Source organism: Rattus norvegicus, chromosome 9 (genome assembly GCF_021556685.1).
Source record: "Rattus norvegicus strain SHRSP/BbbUtx chromosome 9, alternate assembly SHRSP_T2T, whole genome shotgun sequence".
Taxonomy (NCBI): Eukaryota; Metazoa; Chordata; class Mammalia; order Rodentia; family Muridae; genus Rattus; species Rattus norvegicus.
In genome coordinates, this window is record NC_141542.1 from 115,569,227 (window position 1) to 115,588,137 (window position 18,911).

Below are 18,911 nucleotides of genomic sequence, written 5' to 3' on the forward strand. Positions count from 1 at the left end.
ACATTTACTAATTATGAGTGGTTACAATTTCCTTAAATATAAACAAGACTTATATTTATTGTTTATTGTACTTCTGAAAGCAATTTAAATTTTAATGATGAATATTAGGAAAGTGATTATTTCATTATGTTCATCTTCAGCTTATGTGAAGCCACATTTGCCAAGACACTCAAGAACTCACATCACTCCTGCAAGAATGCCACTTTGTGAATACAAAAGGAAACTTCACTATCAGGTAGAGTTCACTCTGCTTATAAACTCATGTGCAGATATTTAATTATGTACGTTGATGTCTTTCTCAATTATTTGCTAATGCCTTTATCGATTTTATGATAGACGAATTGCACATCAATTTATCATCAATTATTTCTGGCAAGGGGAGAAATTGCCAGATACTCAATTGCAACTCTGGACCTGAGGGTCACAAATGTATTTTCTAGCATTTGCGTATCGGACTAGGTATGTCGAAAAGTCTCTCTGAACTCTAGGAAGTGGAGAAAGTCAGAGCACAGGCAGCTCTGTGTTTTCAATTAGTATTTTAATTATGCTTTGTGAAATCAGCGATACCTTTTTATTTCCTAAAAATAAATGAAGTAAACTGCGTCAGACTTATCTACTCCTATGGATAGTCATTTGTATGATAAACCCTTTTGATATACGACTGCATTACCCAAACCCAATTGTCTCATGCTGTTCATGAAAGTCAGTAATAGCACACAGGCTGTGATGCTATTAACACAATTCAATAACAGAATATTAGAATGTCTACTAAATGTCACAAATGAATTCCAGAATGTTATATATTGCTAGTAGAAGGTTGAACCATTGAACACTTTGCTGCTGTTTTATAGTTTTGCCGGTAAATACTACTAATACAATTATAGTTCTTATAAAATTTCATCCAGCTTTTGCTTTAAATCACAGAATTCAATTCATCATACTAAATTCTATTTTTTTTTAAATTCTAGAAGTGGCTTGATAACGCATTAAAACACTAACCCCTTTAAGAATTGCACGCTAATAGTGTATTGCTCATCTAAGGTCTAAATGTTAAACCACAGAAAATTTTATTAAATTCTTTCAAGATATGTCAAGGATCAGGGTAAGAATTTTCATTTGTGAAATATTTTGATGAATAAAATTAACATACATGGAAGTCCCGTGAAGAGATGTACACCCATAGTGCAACCTTGGCCTCACTCATATGCATGAGGTGCTATTTTTGATGCCCAGTCTCTTTTCAATAATGTTGTGCTCAGCCTTAAATCAAAAGTAAATTTATATCTCACTCCAAGGATTAAGAATTGTTACAGATGAAGGGCTGCAAAGATTTTAAGAGCCAAAGAAGGTAGAGGTCTTCAAGGAAGGTTTTTTTGTGTTTATTTGTTTTTGGTTTTTGTTTGTTTGTTTTTGACACAGGGTAAATGTAGAAATGAACTCACACTGATCGTGCCAGCATGCACAGGATTTGCTGTGATGTGACCCCACAGTGGAGGTTGAAGTGTGGTTAAGTAACACCACCACTAGCTGTGCTGTTAAGATTTGATAGATGTGGGGAGAGGTGGAGTAATCTTCATTTTGTTTATTTGTTTTTTATGAGGGGGCACATCAGATCAACTGCCAATAACTGTCAATCCTAAGACTCTCTGGGCAACGCAAACTGGAATCGGAGAGAAAAGGAAAAATACAATGCAACCTCAACGTTGTATTTGAAGGACTAGGGAGATTAAGTAGTGGTCAATGTCAGGGTTGAGGAGGACAAGCATGTCCAAAATATACCACATGGAATTGACAAAGAAGTAAACAAACTATTTCTTTTGAATTTTTTATCAATGATGAACATGTTTTCTCTCCAAGTTCCAATGTTACTGATCACAGCACTGTCCTTAGCCATCCCATGATGATCTAAAGGTAACTAAAGGAAGTATTTTTAATTATGCATTGTTACACGAAAGCCTCTATGTTCACCTACAGTGGCATCACAAGAATAGTATTACCATTCTTGATTTTTCCAGGTTCCATAAATTCCCTGTTTACTTACTTTGTTTCTTCTTCCCTAGCTTTATCCCACCTTCAATGTATACATTGAAAATGGCATGGAAAATTACAAATTGCTTTGGACACTTCCATTGATCAGTACTTTGAGTGGAAAAGGAATGAAAAAGATTAAACGTAGACCAGTCATACTTCTAAGCAACAAAATTCACGATCTCAGTACACATTGAGCCCCAACATACTAGATGGAAATTGAGGTCCATAACAGTGTGCAGTATTAAAAGGCATTAACAACTTTGGCCACCTAACTCTAAGAATAGTGCTTTTCTAACACTGTATAAGCAAAACAATTTGCAGAGAATGGATAGAGTTTTAATAATCAAATTTAGTTTTTATACTTATATGAGAGATCAAGCTATAAAATTACCACTTAAGCACAAGAACAAAATGTAATTGTATTTCGATAATGTAAAAGACCACTTGTGTAATTCACAGATTATTATATTTTCAGTCCAATAATTTATGTACCAAATTATGTATTAAATAATTACTAAATTATTAGTTTTTGATTATAAGCTGAATATAGGTCAATAAGTAATGAAATTTGTTTGATTTATGTTAGAAAGGAAATACTGAAGAATAAGAATTTGAAAATTTATATAAATATTTAAAAACAATATAATGAATTTACCAGAAGTCAATGATATTTATTTGGATATATCTGATAAAAAGTCGTTACTTTTGATATTCACAAACTTCTACCTGGTAACTGTCTCATCATTTTGATTACTATCCTTACCTTTCCTACAATTAAATTAATGAAGACCTTGACTTCAAGCTCCTAGAAATTATGTGAGACACTGGTCTTAGCTCATGAAAGCTTTGACACAACTTAGAGGGATTAAGGTCCTGTCAGTATATTACAACTTTTACCCTTACAAAACCTAACCCATTCAATCCCACACAGGCTTCAGAAGAAAGTATTTTAGCATATCCAAGCATAAGACAGGTTTTTCTCAGTACTAAATGGATTTATATATAGACGTTTTAGTCTTCATAACCATAAATACAGATAATAATTCAAAGCTAATACCTTATTTATAACATGTACACATTTCCTTTGAGATGATACCTATGTATATTCTCACCTTCCTCTATTAACATTATTAATTAGGAAAAACTCAATATATTTTTTGCTCCTACCAAAGCAGCCATGCTATCTTGGCCTCTCTTACAAGTTTTACTTATTTTATTTTCATATATGACTAAATCTTCAGTTCTAAACTAAATTGTCTACTTTATATGCATGATGATAAATCCTTTATCCAGCTGGGAGGCCATCTATCCAGCATTGCACTTAATAACCAAATGGCTACCAGCAAATTTGTTTTACATTGGATTTAAAGAATCAACCCCTATTTTTTCTTAATACTCCTTTTAGCAAAAATTATTTTTATCTTTTTCTTCCATTGTCTTAACATTAAAATTAAATTGCTAGTTGAGGAAAAGGTTATTTCTGAGCACTGTTCAATCCTCTTTTTCTATTAGTTAGCATCAAGTATTTATATTTTCTTATTAAAACTTGTTGGAACACTAGGCCCTGGGCATGTGTGTTAAATGTATATGATAAAGTTTACCAGTAAAATAAATGTACACAGGAAGTGCAAATGGCAATTCTGTAAACTGTTATGGAATGTGAGAGCATGAATCAGGTCACAAGTATATACACATACATACACATACATATTTAATACAAAAACATGTGGGTTTGGGGATTTAGCTCAGTGGTAGAGCGCTTGCTTAGCAAGCACAAGGCGCTGGGTTTGGTCCCCAGCTCCGAAAAAAAAATACACATATATGTGTATTATATATTATATAATTTAATCTATATATGGATTAAAAGGTTGTATTCTGTTATTTATTTTAATAATATATGCTCATCATTACATCTCACAACCAATGGAAAAATATGTTTATTTTTCCTTCATTGTTGCCCAACAGTGTCATAAATATTTTAATTATGCAATATATAGTAATGTGTGCTGAACCCAAAACCATATAATAAAGGAAATATTGAGCAAGATGAGATATTTATATACCATATTTTAAAAAAGATATGTAAGTGACTATGATTAATTATTATGTTAGTCATTAAAAAGAAAGAAAATCTTGAAGATCTTAAGATTAAAACATTTATATGAGAAATAATAATACTCAGTTTGGTAAAATATTGATTGATATTTTGATCAGTTGAAGCTAGATAAAAACTAGTTGGGAAATAAAAGCTGTAAAGAGAAAGAAACTTTATCTTGGTATTAAGGAAGGAGGCAGGCATGATTTAAAGAACTGTATTTTCATATTATGTGACATTAATTTATGGATGTTAATATAATACTCTATTGCACGTTTTGTAGAGCATCTTTTGTTTGTACAGTTATTCAGTACTATAATTTTGGTAAAAATTTTGATGGAAATAAAAAGAATTCAGTAAATTTTAAAATTGAAAAAAGAAAACATTTTGTATGAGTTTTTAGCCTATACTTTGGGTGGAATGAGAAAACAATGAGTCTAATATGATGTATTACTTACTTACTTACTTACTCGTACTGTCTTCTAAAACAGAGGTTATAATAGGCATAATAATTCATTATGCTATATTTTCACCTATAAACTATGAATAGTGCTTCAAGAAACAAAGACAATATTTGACCTGATAAACTCAACAATGTATCAACTATTCCTCATGTGTTTACCTTATAAGGTAGGTCTTTTAAATTCACAATCCATAAACTAAATATGTCATATTAACTTCTGATTTTTTTAAAACTACATTAAAGAAAACCTTATTCTCTTGATTAGTGGTGTTTACTGAATCTCAATGCAAAGTTGATTCAATTCTCTTTCATCATATATAGACCTCTTACATATAAAATACCTCTTCACTTTCAGGTATAATTTACCCACTTGTAATTTAAGAGTGGTTTTATGTATATATTCTTTATCCAAATATTATGGATAAACGTAATTAGAGTTGCTTTTAAAGTCAATGTGCCATAAAATAGAACATTCTTAACAGGAAGCCTCGGCTGAAGAATTGTCCTGATTGCCTTAATTGGTGTGGAATGATTCACCTTGACTCTGGACAGCATTCTTCTGGTATAGCTGTAGAAAAATGAGAGAGTGAAAATCATGTAGAAACCTACTACTGTAGAAGTGTCCTAAATAATGCCTTTAGCCACACACCAAAAGAGTCAAGATTGAGTTTACTCTATAATTGCACATTTTTTTCCAGACTGCAGTTAACAATAAGATGCTACTGCTGTAGATGTCTCATAATTGAGTCAAAGAATATGACGCAAAGCAGCACGAGCTTCATATTAGATTATGATAAGCAGCTGAGTAGACGGACACATTATGTCCTGGTTAGAGCAGGGAAGCTTCACACAGGAACTCATAGATGAACATCATTCGTATGCCTGTCCGAGCCTATGTCACCCTGAATCCCAGCACTAAAAGTAAAGTTGGGCACAGTCAGTGACAAGACATGTTGCACAAACCACATTTTCTGTCTTTCCGAGTTCATCCGGTGTTAGCCTAATATAGGAGATTGCGGGTGTCTCTGTCACTCCTCCTTTACACTCAGACATATGTGGTTCCCGTGAGGCCTTGAAGAGTTCAAAAACTCTCACATTTTTCAGCTCTTTATCTTCCTTTTCTAATGAATGTGTAACTTTAACTGCCATTGCTAAAACAAGTCTGAGTCTTGAATGATTATTCAGGAATCGGTTAGCATTTCTGAGCTCCTAGAAGAAGTGTCAATTTGTCTTCAAATTATAGCCCCTCATAAGTCAATCATATACCAAAGGAAGACCATATTGGGCAACACAAATTGGCATCAATTAGGGAAAATAGGAAAAAAAAGAAATAATGCTGGGCAGAAAAGACAATGAAGGATCAGGAAGGACCAGCAAAGAGTGGGAGGGTGAATATGATCAAACATATTGTACAACATTCCTAAAGAACAAGTAAGAGAGAGAAAGAGGGGGTTTACTCTATTTTGCTTATTTAATTTTCCTTCTGCTGAGAAAGCACTTGTCAAAATTCAACACCCCTTCATGATACGAGTCTTAGAAAGATTAGGAGTTCAAGGCCCATACCTAAACATAGTAAAAGCAACATACAGCAAACCAGTAGCCAGCATCAAACTAAATGGAGAGAAAAAGAAGCAATCTCACTAAAATCAGGGACTAAACAAGGCTGCCCACTCTCGCCCTACCTATTCAATATAGTATTTGAAATCCTAGCCAGAGCAATTAGACAACAAAAGGATGCCAAATAAATACAAATTAAGAAGGAAGAAATCAAAATATCACCATTTGCAGATGATATGAAAGTGTGCTCAATGACCCCAGAAGTTCTACCAGAGAACTCCTAAATCTGATAAACAACTTCAGCAAAGTGGCTGGGTATAAAATTTACTCAATCAGTAGCCTTCCTCTATTCAAAGGATAAACAGGCTGAGAAAGAAATTAGGGAAATGACACCCTTCAAAATAGTCACAAATAATATAAAATATAATGGTGTGATTCTAACCACGCAAGTGAAAGATCTGTATGACAAGAACTTCAAGTCTCTGAACAAAGAAATCGAAGATCTCAGAAGATAGAAAGACCTCCCATGCTCATGGATTGGCAAGATTAATATAGTAAAAATGGCCATCTTTCTGAAAATAATCTACAGATTCACTGCAGTCCCCATCAAAATCCAACTAAATTCTTTATAGAGTGAGGAAGAGCAATTTGCAAATTTATTTGGAATAACAAACCCCAGGATAGGGAAAATTATTCTCAACAATAAAAGAAATTCTGGGAGAATCACCATCCCTTACCTCAAGCTGTATTACAGAGCAATCATGATATAACTGAATGGCATTGGTACAGAGAGAGGAAGGTAGATCAATGGAATAGAATTGAAGAACCAGAAATGAACCCATACACCTATGGTCACTTTAACAAAGGAGTTAAAACCATCCAATGGAAAAAAAGACAGCATTTTCAACAAATGGTGCTGGTTAAACTGGCGGTCAGCATGTAGAAGAATGCTGATTGACCCATTATTACACAAGTCCAAGTAGATCAAAGACCTCTATATAAATCCAAATACACTCTAACAGAAGTGTAAGTGAGGAAGAACCTTGAATACATAGGCACTGGGGAGATTTTCCCCGAACAGAACACCAATAGTTTATACTCTAAGATCACGTATTGACAAGTGGGATTTCATAAAATTACAAAGCTTCTGTAAGGCAAAGGACACTGTCAATTAACAAAACTGCAACCAACATACTGGAAAAAAATCTTTACCAATTCCACATGCAGTGGAGGGCTAACATGCAATATATACAAAGAACTCAAGAAGGTAGACGCCAGAGAAAGAAATAGCTCTACTAAAAAATTGGGTAGAGTTAAAAAATTCTCATCTGAGGAATATTGAAGGCACCTAAAGAAATGTTCAACATCCTTAGCCATCAGGGAAATGCAAATCAAAACAACTCTGAGATTCCACCTCCCACCACTCAGAATGGCTAAGATCAAAAACTCAGGTAACAACAGATACTGGTGAGGATGTGGAGAAATAAGAACACTCCTCCATTGTTGGTGGGATTGCAAGCTGGTACAACCACTCTGGAAATCAGTTCCTCAGAAAATTGGTATTCCTGAGGACCCAGCTATACCACGCCTGGGCATATACCCAAAAGATGCTCTAACATACAACAAAGACACATGCTCCACTCTCTTCAGAGCAGCTTTCTTTATAACAGGCAGAAGCTGGAAAGAGCCCAGGTGTCCTTCAACAGAGGAATGGATACAGCAAATGTGGTACACAATGGAATACTGCTCAGCTATTAAAAACAATGACTACGTGACATTCTTAGGCAAATGGATGGAACTGGAAAATATCATTCTGAGTGAGGTAACCCAATCACAAAAGAACACACATAGTATGCACTCACTCATAAGTGGATATTAGCACAAAGCCTCGAAATACCCAAAATACAAATTACAGACAACATGAAGCTCAAGAAGAAAGACCAAGGTGTGGATGCTTCAGTCCTTAGAAGGGGGAACAAAATACTCACAGGAGGAAATAAGGAGACAAAGTGTGGAGCCGGGACTGAAGGACAGGCCACCCAGAGACTGCCACACTTTGGGATCCAACCCATATGAAGCCATCTTACCCAGTCACTCTTGCTGATGTCAAGAAGTGCTTGCTGACAGAACCCTCATATAGGTAATTCCTGAAAGGCTTTACCAGAGACATACTGATACAGATGAGGGTGCTTGCAGGTAACCATTGGACTGTGCACAAGGACCCCAATGGAGGAGTTATTGAAAGGACTGAAGGAGCTGAAGGGGTTTGCAACCCCATAGGAAGAACAACAATATCAACCAACCACACCCTCTAGAGATCCCAGGGACTAAACCACCAACCAAAGAGTACACATGGAGGGACCCATGGCTTCATCTGCATATGTATCAGAGGATGGCAATGTCTGATATTGATAGGAGGAGAAGCCCTTGGTCTTGTGAAGGCTTGTTTCCTCAGTATAGGGGAATGCCAGTGTGTTGAGGTAGGAGTGGGTGGTTGGGAGTAGAAGCATCTTCATAGAAGTTTGGGAATAGGGGACTGGGAGTGGGAGAGGGGAGAAAAGGGGATAGTATTTGAAATGTAAATGCATAAAGTATCCAATAAAAACAGAAAAAAAAATTAAAAGTCCAGTCTTCCCTATTGCCACCAAGTTTATTTACTTTGTTAGTGTCATTGCTACTTCCTTATAAAAACTATCATTTCGGGCTTTCACATTGACTTAAGAAGAGTAGTTCTACATGGCTTAAATATCTTGCTTTGCTCAAAAAACTAGCATTGTCTTCTCTGTGGCATCATTGAATGTCTCTTTAAAACACTCCTAGTCTCTTAACTGTGTGTTCCTGTAAAAATTTAATTAATTAAATCACGTTCAATACTTTCTTCAAAGTGACAAGCCAATGCGTGAAATCAACCACACTTAAGTAAAACTAAAGGGTAACTCCTAATCTTGTAGCACAACGTCTGGAATCTGGGATTCTCTCAGACAAGTAGCTTAGGAAGTTCTATTTCTTCAGCTCTACCCCCACAACACATACATACTTTGTCTCCTAAGATCAGGCTAGCTCCATTCTATTGTGAACACTCTGTACTCTAGGTCTCTCTGTTATACTGGAGTCTCCATTGAAACTGAGTCTACAGTTCAAATAATAGTCTCCTAGCTCTTATATAGAGACTCCAACCCCAAACCACTTCAGCTGATGTCTGTTACTCCATTAAGGAGACTGAGGTTTCCACTACAGTTGAGGCTATGCCTTTCTTAAAAAACTACCACCTTGTCATACACGGCTAAGCTTCAGCTGCACTTCCTGACCCTTTATACCTTAAAACTAGCATTCTATGGACATTTGGCTGTTAGATTTTTATTTAGACTTTTCTCCTTCTAGACTGCAGCTTTTGTGTGATGACCAGTTGAAATACTTCCCAGAAGACCTTACTTTAATAATGATCGCCATGTATTAACTAACAGATTACTTGGTTTCATCAGACCAGCATCTATTCTATGGTTTCACTGAAGAAAATGTTTCAGTTCCACAGATTCTTAATTAAAAATATCATTGCAATAGCCAGTAGAGTCTTGGCTTTCCTTTGAAACTTGCTAAGTCTGGCCTCCTTTGTCTGAATTTCTTTTATCTTTCTTATTTTCTATGCTCCAGCAGACAACCATTATGCTATTAGCACTCAAATTTCTAGGTGGCACTAATATCCACGTTTCTCCTACAAAATAAAATAGTCTTGAGAATCACAGCAACAATCACTCTTTGGAACTAATTTACATCCTAGTTTGCTGTCTGTTATAGTGATAAAACCAAAATGAACTTGTGGAAGGAAGAATTTATTTCATCTTAAACTTTCAGGAAATAGTCATTGTCTATGAAACCCAAGGTAGGAACTCTTAGGAGGACCCTGGAAAGCAAGTCTGTGAGAAGCATTCCTCCCTCCTCTCTGGCTTAGTTCTGTTTCTGGGTTATTATCTTCAGCTCCTTTCCTCGATCATGAACTATTACCTATACTTATAAGATGAAATGATCCTTTTCTACTGAGGTTGTTATTATTAAGTTCTTGATGAGCACCTCAGTAAGCAAACTAAGAAAAATGAGACGCCTTTCCTTCATTAGCTATCCTGTTTACCATGTTTCCTGTCAGAGTTAATTTATTTTTATTTGTATGGTCCTGGTGTTGGTGTACACAGCCTAGGACATGCTGCTCTAGTTCATGTCCTTCTAGTTCATCACATATGGAGTATTATAATAACAATGACTTTAAGCTCTGAGGAAATTACAAAGTACATATCATAAAGTAAAGATGAACCAATCTTGGAGGACATTTTTACATTTCCCAAAAAGCAATATTCAAGACACAGCTGTGTGAAGACAAATCTTCACATTCTTAATTCATACAGTTTCATTTTCTTAAGAGGGTGTGAAAATCGTGCTTCACAATCCATTTTCCAGGTGATCCTGTAACACTTTTTTTACTGGTGACTCTAGAAGTTTTAGAAACTGTCAAGGATCTATGGACAAAAGATTTCTTGTTCTTTTTTATTGAAATGGATCCATGTGTTTTCACTAAAGATAAAGTAAGAAAGTATTTTGGTGTGATTCTTTTTTTGACTCTGCTCTAATTTTTTCATCTTCTTAGTCACTGATCTATCGGGAAATAGTGGGAAATTGCAGAAGATACACAGACATGTGCCTCAAGTCATCACAGTTAATGGTGTAATTGTATTGTGCATGAATCTAGGTGTTCTAAGGACGGGTTATTTTCTGTAAGCAATGAAAGCCTCACCAGTAATTGATTTGTTGATTTGGGGGAAAAAAAACAAGATAATACCTATCATGGGTGGGAACGAATTCACTTCTGTGAAGTGCTCACTTCAAGGTAATAGTTTTATCTTTTGAAAGCTTATGACACACTGGTAATAGATGTATATTGAAATGTTATGGATGAGAATTAAGTAAACTAGAATTATTCTACACGTATTTGTCAGCTTACATGTTTCTTTCTGACTTTGTGTACCTATGTCTGTTTTGATTCTTTCACAATCCTAAGTTTAGGTTAAAGTGCAAGTAACTGTCTGAGCCCACTCTCTTGATTGCCTTGATAGCTTACATCTGCCATCATTATACACTGATTTAGTGATTTGTGGAAAGCTTACCTCTGTGATTGTTTGACCTCATGTATCTTATTGACTATTCAATTGTCTAAATGTCCTTCAGCCCCTTGCTATTCAATACATTCTTTTCATTTTTAATATTCGTAAATATCATGAGGCTGCTTATGAGTAACACTTTGCACTACTTTCCATCGCATCAGTGTTTCCTCTACTAACATCTCCTGAAGTATTGAATGCGCTATGGTCTATCATCAGTCTGATATGCATAAGAAGCTCACATTCAATACTTCTCTTATAAATCTGTACTTCATCCTGCTGTTGCTAATTAATTGGTTGACTGTTATCATTTATTATGACAAAATTCTAATTATAATTTATACTGGAGCCAGGATGAACTTTATATCTTAATATACTTCAAGTTTGATTACCAACTGCCTTGTTCTTTCAAGTAATATTCACACATTATTTCAAGGAACAAGTTCTTAGAAAACACTAATAATATAAGCACAGGCATATAACCGTCTTCATCTTATGACATTAGTAAAGGCATGTCTTCTGGGACCTTGCGTTTTCTAGGATCAGTTTTACAGTAGTGAAACCGTTCAACCATTGCAGTTTCTCTGGACCTAAACACCTCCTTCATCATTAAAAAGCCAAGTGCTATCAGGTATCTCTTACTTTTTATTAATTACTCTCTTTTGACTAATTGTACATACCACCAATTTAACAAGCTCTAAGCATCTTTAAAAAAAAAACTGTGTAAGCTTCTATATTAACTCCAGGGTTTCTTTCCACCATTGATTCATACCTTTATTTCTCTCTCCCAAAACTATTTCCCAGACTTCTGACTCAATGAATCCTCAAGCTCATTATATTCTCCAGTGATGTTGTCTACCTCTTCTTGACTCACACTTTCTATCTCACTATGTGGACTATTTAGCTTTGAGTCGGGTTACAGATTTAGAAGCAAGGAATGCTGAAGGTCACCAGGTTTGAGCTGTCACTCATCTTTTTTGGTGATGAAGGTTTGAAATCAATCCAGGAATGATTGCTTCAGGCAGGGGTGGAGAGGGTAATACTGCAGGGTTTGAGAAGGACGTTGTATCCTCTGCTAATACCTCTCAGTAAATGGCTAGAAAAAAAAAGGTTGTCCAAGCAAAGAGATAGAAGAAACAAGCTGGAGTAGACACTCAAATATCTAATAAAATAGTCTTTTGACTCAAAGCTATCAAAAGAGATGCAGAAGGACACCTTATACTCATCAAGGGAAAAATTCAACAAGATGATGTCTTAATTCTGAACACCTATGCCCTAAATGCAAAAGAATTCACAGTCATTAAAGAAACATTACTAAAAATTAAATCGCATATTGAACCTCACACATAATAGCGGGAGACTTCTTCAATCCACTATCACTAATGGACAAGTCACCAAAATAGAAACTATACAGAGAAATAATAAGAACTAACAGAGATAACCTCAAATGGACTTAATAGATATCTACGGAACATCTCAACTGAACACAAAAGAATATACTTTCCTTTCAGCAACTCACAGAAACATCTTCAAAATTAACTATATGATCGCAAAGCAGACCTCAAAAGATACAACATTGAAATAACCATTGATTGAATCTTATCAAATCACTTCATTAAGGTATTTTGTTATTCATTTGAGTTTAAAAATAACAAGTTAAGAATAAAAACCTTCACATTCGGAGAAATGGCATGTGTCATGATCTCTTTTAGTTGTCCTATGGCTTTAAATAGAATTTCACATATTACATTGAAGAACTATGGAGTGGACAGTCTTGCTTTGACCCTGATTTTAGTGGAATTGTCTTAAGTTTCTCTTTTTTATTGTAATTAATTAATTAATTAATTGATTAATTTTTACACTCCAGATTTCATTCCCCTCCCAGTCTACCTTCTGACTTTTCCACATCCCAGTACCTCACCCCACCCCGCCCCACCTCCGTCTCCACAAAGATGTCCCTACGCCACCAGACCTCCTTTACACTCTCTTGTGGTCCTTGATTTCTCTAAATTCATGCCAACCAGGATAATGTCAACGCAAGCCATCTTCATTATTAGCTTTTGTTGTGTTTTCATTCAAATGGTGTAATGTTGCCTTCATTGTTGTTTTGTTCTGTTTTTCTTCATTATGTCTGTTTCTATTGGGCAGTGTGTAAGCACGCTGGTGTGTGCCTGTGTGCCTCTGTGTGTGTGTGTGTGTGTGTGTGTGTGTGTGTGTGTGTATTGTTGTGTGAATGCTTCTTATCATTTATGTGTTTATTTCTGGAACGTTATATTTAGGTGGTTGTTAGAACTGCATTGGATTAAGCATGGGCTGGGAGCAGTGTGTTTATTTTTAATATGGTTCCTTCTGATTTAGCAATATGTGGTGCCCTAATTTAACATTAATTACATTATATTTCTATTAACTCTTTTTAAGTGTATATTGTGGAAGTCTTTGCATTTCTTTCTGAGGATTTGTTGATGTCATTGCATTGCATAGAACTGTCATCTTTTGATTAAGTTTTTTCCCTGGGTTCACTTTTTATTGCTACTGGGAGTGACAGTGCTCTCTAATATTTTCTGATAATTAGTTATTGGCTTATATGATTGTATTACTTTTTATATTTAATTCATTCATATCCTGGAATTTCAGTGAATTCATTTATTGGTATTATTTTGTGTAATGAAGTTTTCTCCATATAGAATAAAGCCATCCTCAACAGTAACTTCCTGAGTCCTTTATTTTCCACTTGCACACCCTCTACTCCATCTCTTACTGGTTCCTCTCTAGGGCCTTCAGTTTGCTGTTAACCTGTGAAAAAATTGGGGATTTCATGTCATTCCAGAACTAAGGAAGATACCCTTTGGCTTTTTCAAAATAATCTTCTCTCTTTGATTATAAATATGAATATTATCACATTGTGGTATGTTCCTTCTTTAATTTGATCAAAACCTTAAAACAAAGTGATGTTAAAAATTATTAAGCAGCATTTATGAGATAATTGTGTTGCTTTTAGTCTTTAACCATCTAAGTGTACCTATTACCAAATTATACCATAATCTTTATCATCTTTATAAGCTGCTAGTGAATTTTGTTGGTCAATTGTTTACTTAATGAAAATTTAATAATCAAATACATGGAGTTTTATCTTTCTTTTTCACTGTATTACCAGCTGGGTGTCAAGTCCCAGAAATATTAGCTTCTTAAAATGTGTTTGGAGTAATTAATTTTTCTTCAATATTATAGTAACCTAAGAAGCAGTGCTACTGATTTCATAGGCATCTGATAGAATTCAACAGTGAAGACATCTGGTTCCATATAACAGGAGATTCCATTGCTGGTTGAATATCTTTTGTCATAAGTTGCTGGTTCAGGTTTTCTATTCTATGATTCAGGCCTTGTAAGAGATTAATATGTAGTAATTTGACAATTGTCTAGTTGTTGGCAAATTTGTTGAATCATTGTAATGGTATGTTGTGATTCTTTGCATTTCTTAGTTGTTAGTTAAAACTAACTCATACAGGCTCAGAAAAATATTTAATTTTTTATTCCTTTCTTGTCTCTAATGAATTTAACAAAAAATTTCTTCATTAGTGAACCAACTCTGTCTTATTGATATTTTATCTTTTCATACTCCATGTGTTTCTGCCATGTCTTAATTATTAATTTCATTTTATTAAGTTATTATTTTTTCTTTCTTTTAGGTACAGTGACAGATTAGTATATATTCCTGCTTCGGAAACATAGTCATTGATTGTTGTAAAATGTTCTTAATACTAATTTTGCCAGATTCCATAGAAAATTTTAATATTTACTATCCTGGTTTCTCTTGTTTCAAGAAGTTTCTTAATTTCCCCTTTGTATCCTCAAACTATCACATGCTATTGCAAAAATAAGTAATTTCAGTATTAACTGTTGTCTATCAATTATCTCTCTATCTATTATCTATCTATCTATCTATCTATCTATCATCTATCCATGTATCTATCTATTCATTTACTTAGTAGGACTAGAGAGTGAATCTGAGCATTAAGTAAGTCCTGTGAAATTAAGTTATGATCCTAGTCATCACTCCATAATTTTACATCCGTCAAAAGATGTCTCATTGGATTATAGTTTCAAAGCATTGTAGTTAAAAAATACACATGGTATGATTCAGTTTTTAATTACTCTTGAGAATTATTTGTGGTATATTTTAAGATTTGCCTGAGATAATGAGCATAAATATATTTGAGAAAGAAATATAATCTGCAACGTTCTGTTGGATGTTCTGAAAATATTCATATCTAATAGGTCTAAATTTTTTGATATTTTTATTCACTTCTTCAAAATTCCGTTCATAGTCAAAGTTAATTTCTAATACCCTCAAGTATTATTTTAATTAAATCTACCTCTACTTTGGGTCAAGTAATATGTGTTTAATGCATTTATGTGAAGTTTAAAATATATGTCTAGAATTTCTATTTCCTTCATAATTAAAGGACAGTCCTTATTCCATGTTACTATTTAAAATAAAGTATATTTTATTTCCCATGAGTATGTGTAATATTGATTTCTTTGGAAGATAATTGAATAGACTATAATTAAAGTCCCTTCATTTCCTGCCATTCCAATTGTTAAAATAAAGTTCCAAGTAACAAAATTAAATATATTTTCATCATTGTTGGAATAATAAACTCTTGGTGATCTTTATATCAGAGGTTTTGATCCATTTACAGTCAAGGTTTTTATTAAGATTTTAAGATACAGAATACAAACATTTCTAAATTGTTTTTTTATTCTTATAATATGTTCTTTTTTCTTACAATCCTCATTAATAATCAAGTGTGTTTTTCTAATGATTAGTTTTCCTGCTTATTAAGTTAGGTTGGTATATGACACATATTTGCTTTGTAGTTTATATTTTTAAAAGATTATAACTTTTTATTATTAAAAGTCACTATACAGGAAAAGAAAAATGATGTTATAAATATATGAAAAAAACAAAATGAGCAAACAAATAGAACAACACTGGGTCTTGGAATGTAGCACACTGTAGATTTCTATAAAGCACAAGGCCGTGTATTCAACTGTTAATCATTCAAATAAATTAATCTGTTTCTTTAAAAGGTCACTCTGATTTCATTCCACTTCTCTCCAGATTGTGAATTTTATTTTTTGTTCTTTGATTTTTTTGTTGTAGTTTTGTTTTGAAATAATGTGCTGATAAAGAGCTAAGTCTGGCATTGAACCCAGAATCACTACACTTTAGTCTCCAGAGAACTAAAATTCTTGACATGTGCTACCATGTATGAAATATTTAAATTTTCTGATATTCTATTCTGGGATATCTTTCTATATTACCTTCCTGTAACAAAATAATTTATTTATTAATTGTTTTCTCTAATAGTGTTAATTTTTCATGACATTAATTGTTGGCATATGATTAATAGACCATTCTGATTACATGCAGTTTCTCAGAACTGAGGCACTAATATGTCCAATGTTGGTTTCTTATTTTTCCTTTCCTTTTCTTTTACTTTATTTATTGGTTATTTTGTTGTTGTTGTTTACATTTCAAATGTTGTTCCCCTTCCTGGTTTGTGCTCTGCAAGCCCTCTAACCCATTACCCCTCCCCATGACTCTATGAGGATGCTCCCCTCTCCCCCATCAACCCCCTCTCCCACCTCACTGCCCTAGCATCCCCCTGTGCTGGGTATCCACAGGACCAAAGGCCTCCCCTCTCATTGATGTGAGATAAGGCATTCCTCTGCTACATCTGTGGCTGGAGCCATTGCTCTGTCCATATGTACTCTTTGATTGGTGGTTTAGTCCCTGAGAGCTCTGGTGGTCCAGTTAGTTGATATTGTGAAAGAGTCAAATACAATCTATTTATGCCCACATAAGTAAGCAATGTTCAGTAACACTGGAGTCTCACAGGTAGATGAGCCGATGGAGACCTTAGTGGGAGTATCACTTCCTAACTGACTTGTGGCTATGTGCAATGAAACCTAGTCTTTGTCCAATGAGGTTCCGCAACCTTTGTGAAGGACAGCTTTATTTGTAGGTCTCTCCGTGCTCCCCCAATAGGCCCAGTTGAATTCTCACTCCCACATTTTTTAAATTAATATATCTCTTTCCTAGTCACTGAAGTCTTGCCACTCAGTATGCTGCCTGGATTCTTTGGAATGGTAGATACAGACCACCAGCTGTCTGCCTACAAACACTTACCAAGTGTCTACCAAACTCCATGCTCCACCCTGCATCACAGCATGCCAGGACTGAAAATGGACTGCTAAAATTTCTTCCCATGTTCTAAAAGAAGTAACCTCTGTCCTTGGTGTGCTGTATAAAACTTCAAGAAGGGTCAAATGGACGAATATTTACGTATTCCCATCTTATTGTTCCATTGGCTTAGGTATTATATCAAAACCACAGACTGTAATTTTTCATCTGTCTTTTACATCCCTTGGGAAGGAAGTCTAAGACACCAATAACTGCTCAACTTCGTTTCATGATAAGGATATGGAAATGGAGGGATCCTCACCTGCCATTTTGCTCTTAATCTGTACCCAGCAATTTGTAAGCAAAACTAAACAAGTCACGGCGTACTAATTTGTTCCAACCAAATGGATGCACTAATGGATGCTGCTGTCCTAGGACTCACAGTGCTTATGGAATTCAAAAAGAAAAAGGGAAAAGAAAGAAAGAAAGAAAAGAAAACTGAACAGGAAACATTATGACTGAAGTATAGGATTTCCTCCCTAAGTCTAAGTGACTCTATCTGAAGGTATTTTTATTATCTCAACGTTTAACTCATTATTTAACCACCCATTCTGGCTCCTTACCTGAAATGCATAATCGCATCATGACAATGAAGTTCAAGTTTTCTATACTTAAACCTTGTCCTCTTAGTTTCAAGGAAGTTGTATTTCTCTCAACAGACCTGGGCAAGAAGTTACTGTGTATGTAGCATTTTTTTCCCATTAATTAATTAATTTCTTTCACAACTGAACTGTAGTTGCTCCTCCCTCTCCTCCTCTCCTCCAAGACCCTCATTCACTTCACCTCTCAACACCCCCCCCCCATCTACTCTGCCTCTTTCTTCTTCAGAAAATGGCAAGCCTCCTCTGACTAGTAACAGGTTTCAGTAAGACTAGTCACCTTCTGTCCTGGTAAGGCTAGACGGGACATGCAGTCGGAGCAAGGGTCCCAAATGTGCTCCACAGTCAAAGGCAACTCCTGCTTCCACTGTCAGGAGTCCAACAAAAAGACTAAGCTACACAATTGCTACATACATGTGGGTTATTAATTTTCAAAATGAAATTTATAATGAAAAGACTTTCCCTTCTGTCTTTTACATCTCTTAGTTTCTTATAGTCTTTGTTATAATTTTTATAATCTATAATAATGCTGTTTATTTGAAGAAACAGAAATAGTGAGTAGTGTGTATTCATAGGGAAATGTTGCTTTGAGGATATATATTTTAAACCCATTCTTATTTTATTAATTCATGTACCCAATATGAAGTATTGATAATATTGTGAGTCACTCTTACTTTAATCATCTTATACTTGACCCATTCTTTTTGAGCCTGCCTTTAACAGCTTATGAGAATGACTCCAAGCATGTTTTACTGCTTCTATATTTTGGTGC

At 34.7% G+C, this 18,911-nt stretch overlaps 1 long non-coding RNA gene across 1 annotated transcript in view; it reads left to right on the forward strand.

The window, feature by feature from the left end:
* The window catches only part of LOC148003869 (uncharacterized), a 74,476-nt gene extending 55,863 nt beyond the window's left edge, over nucleotides 1–18,613 (forward strand). The window contains exons 4-5 of the long non-coding RNA XR_015629269.1: nucleotides 141–235; nucleotides 17,400–18,613. This is a non-coding gene — a long non-coding RNA (uncharacterized LOC148003869). The remainder of the gene's footprint in view (nucleotides 1–140; nucleotides 236–17,399) is intronic.
* Nucleotides 18,614–18,911: the final 298 nt, after the last annotated feature.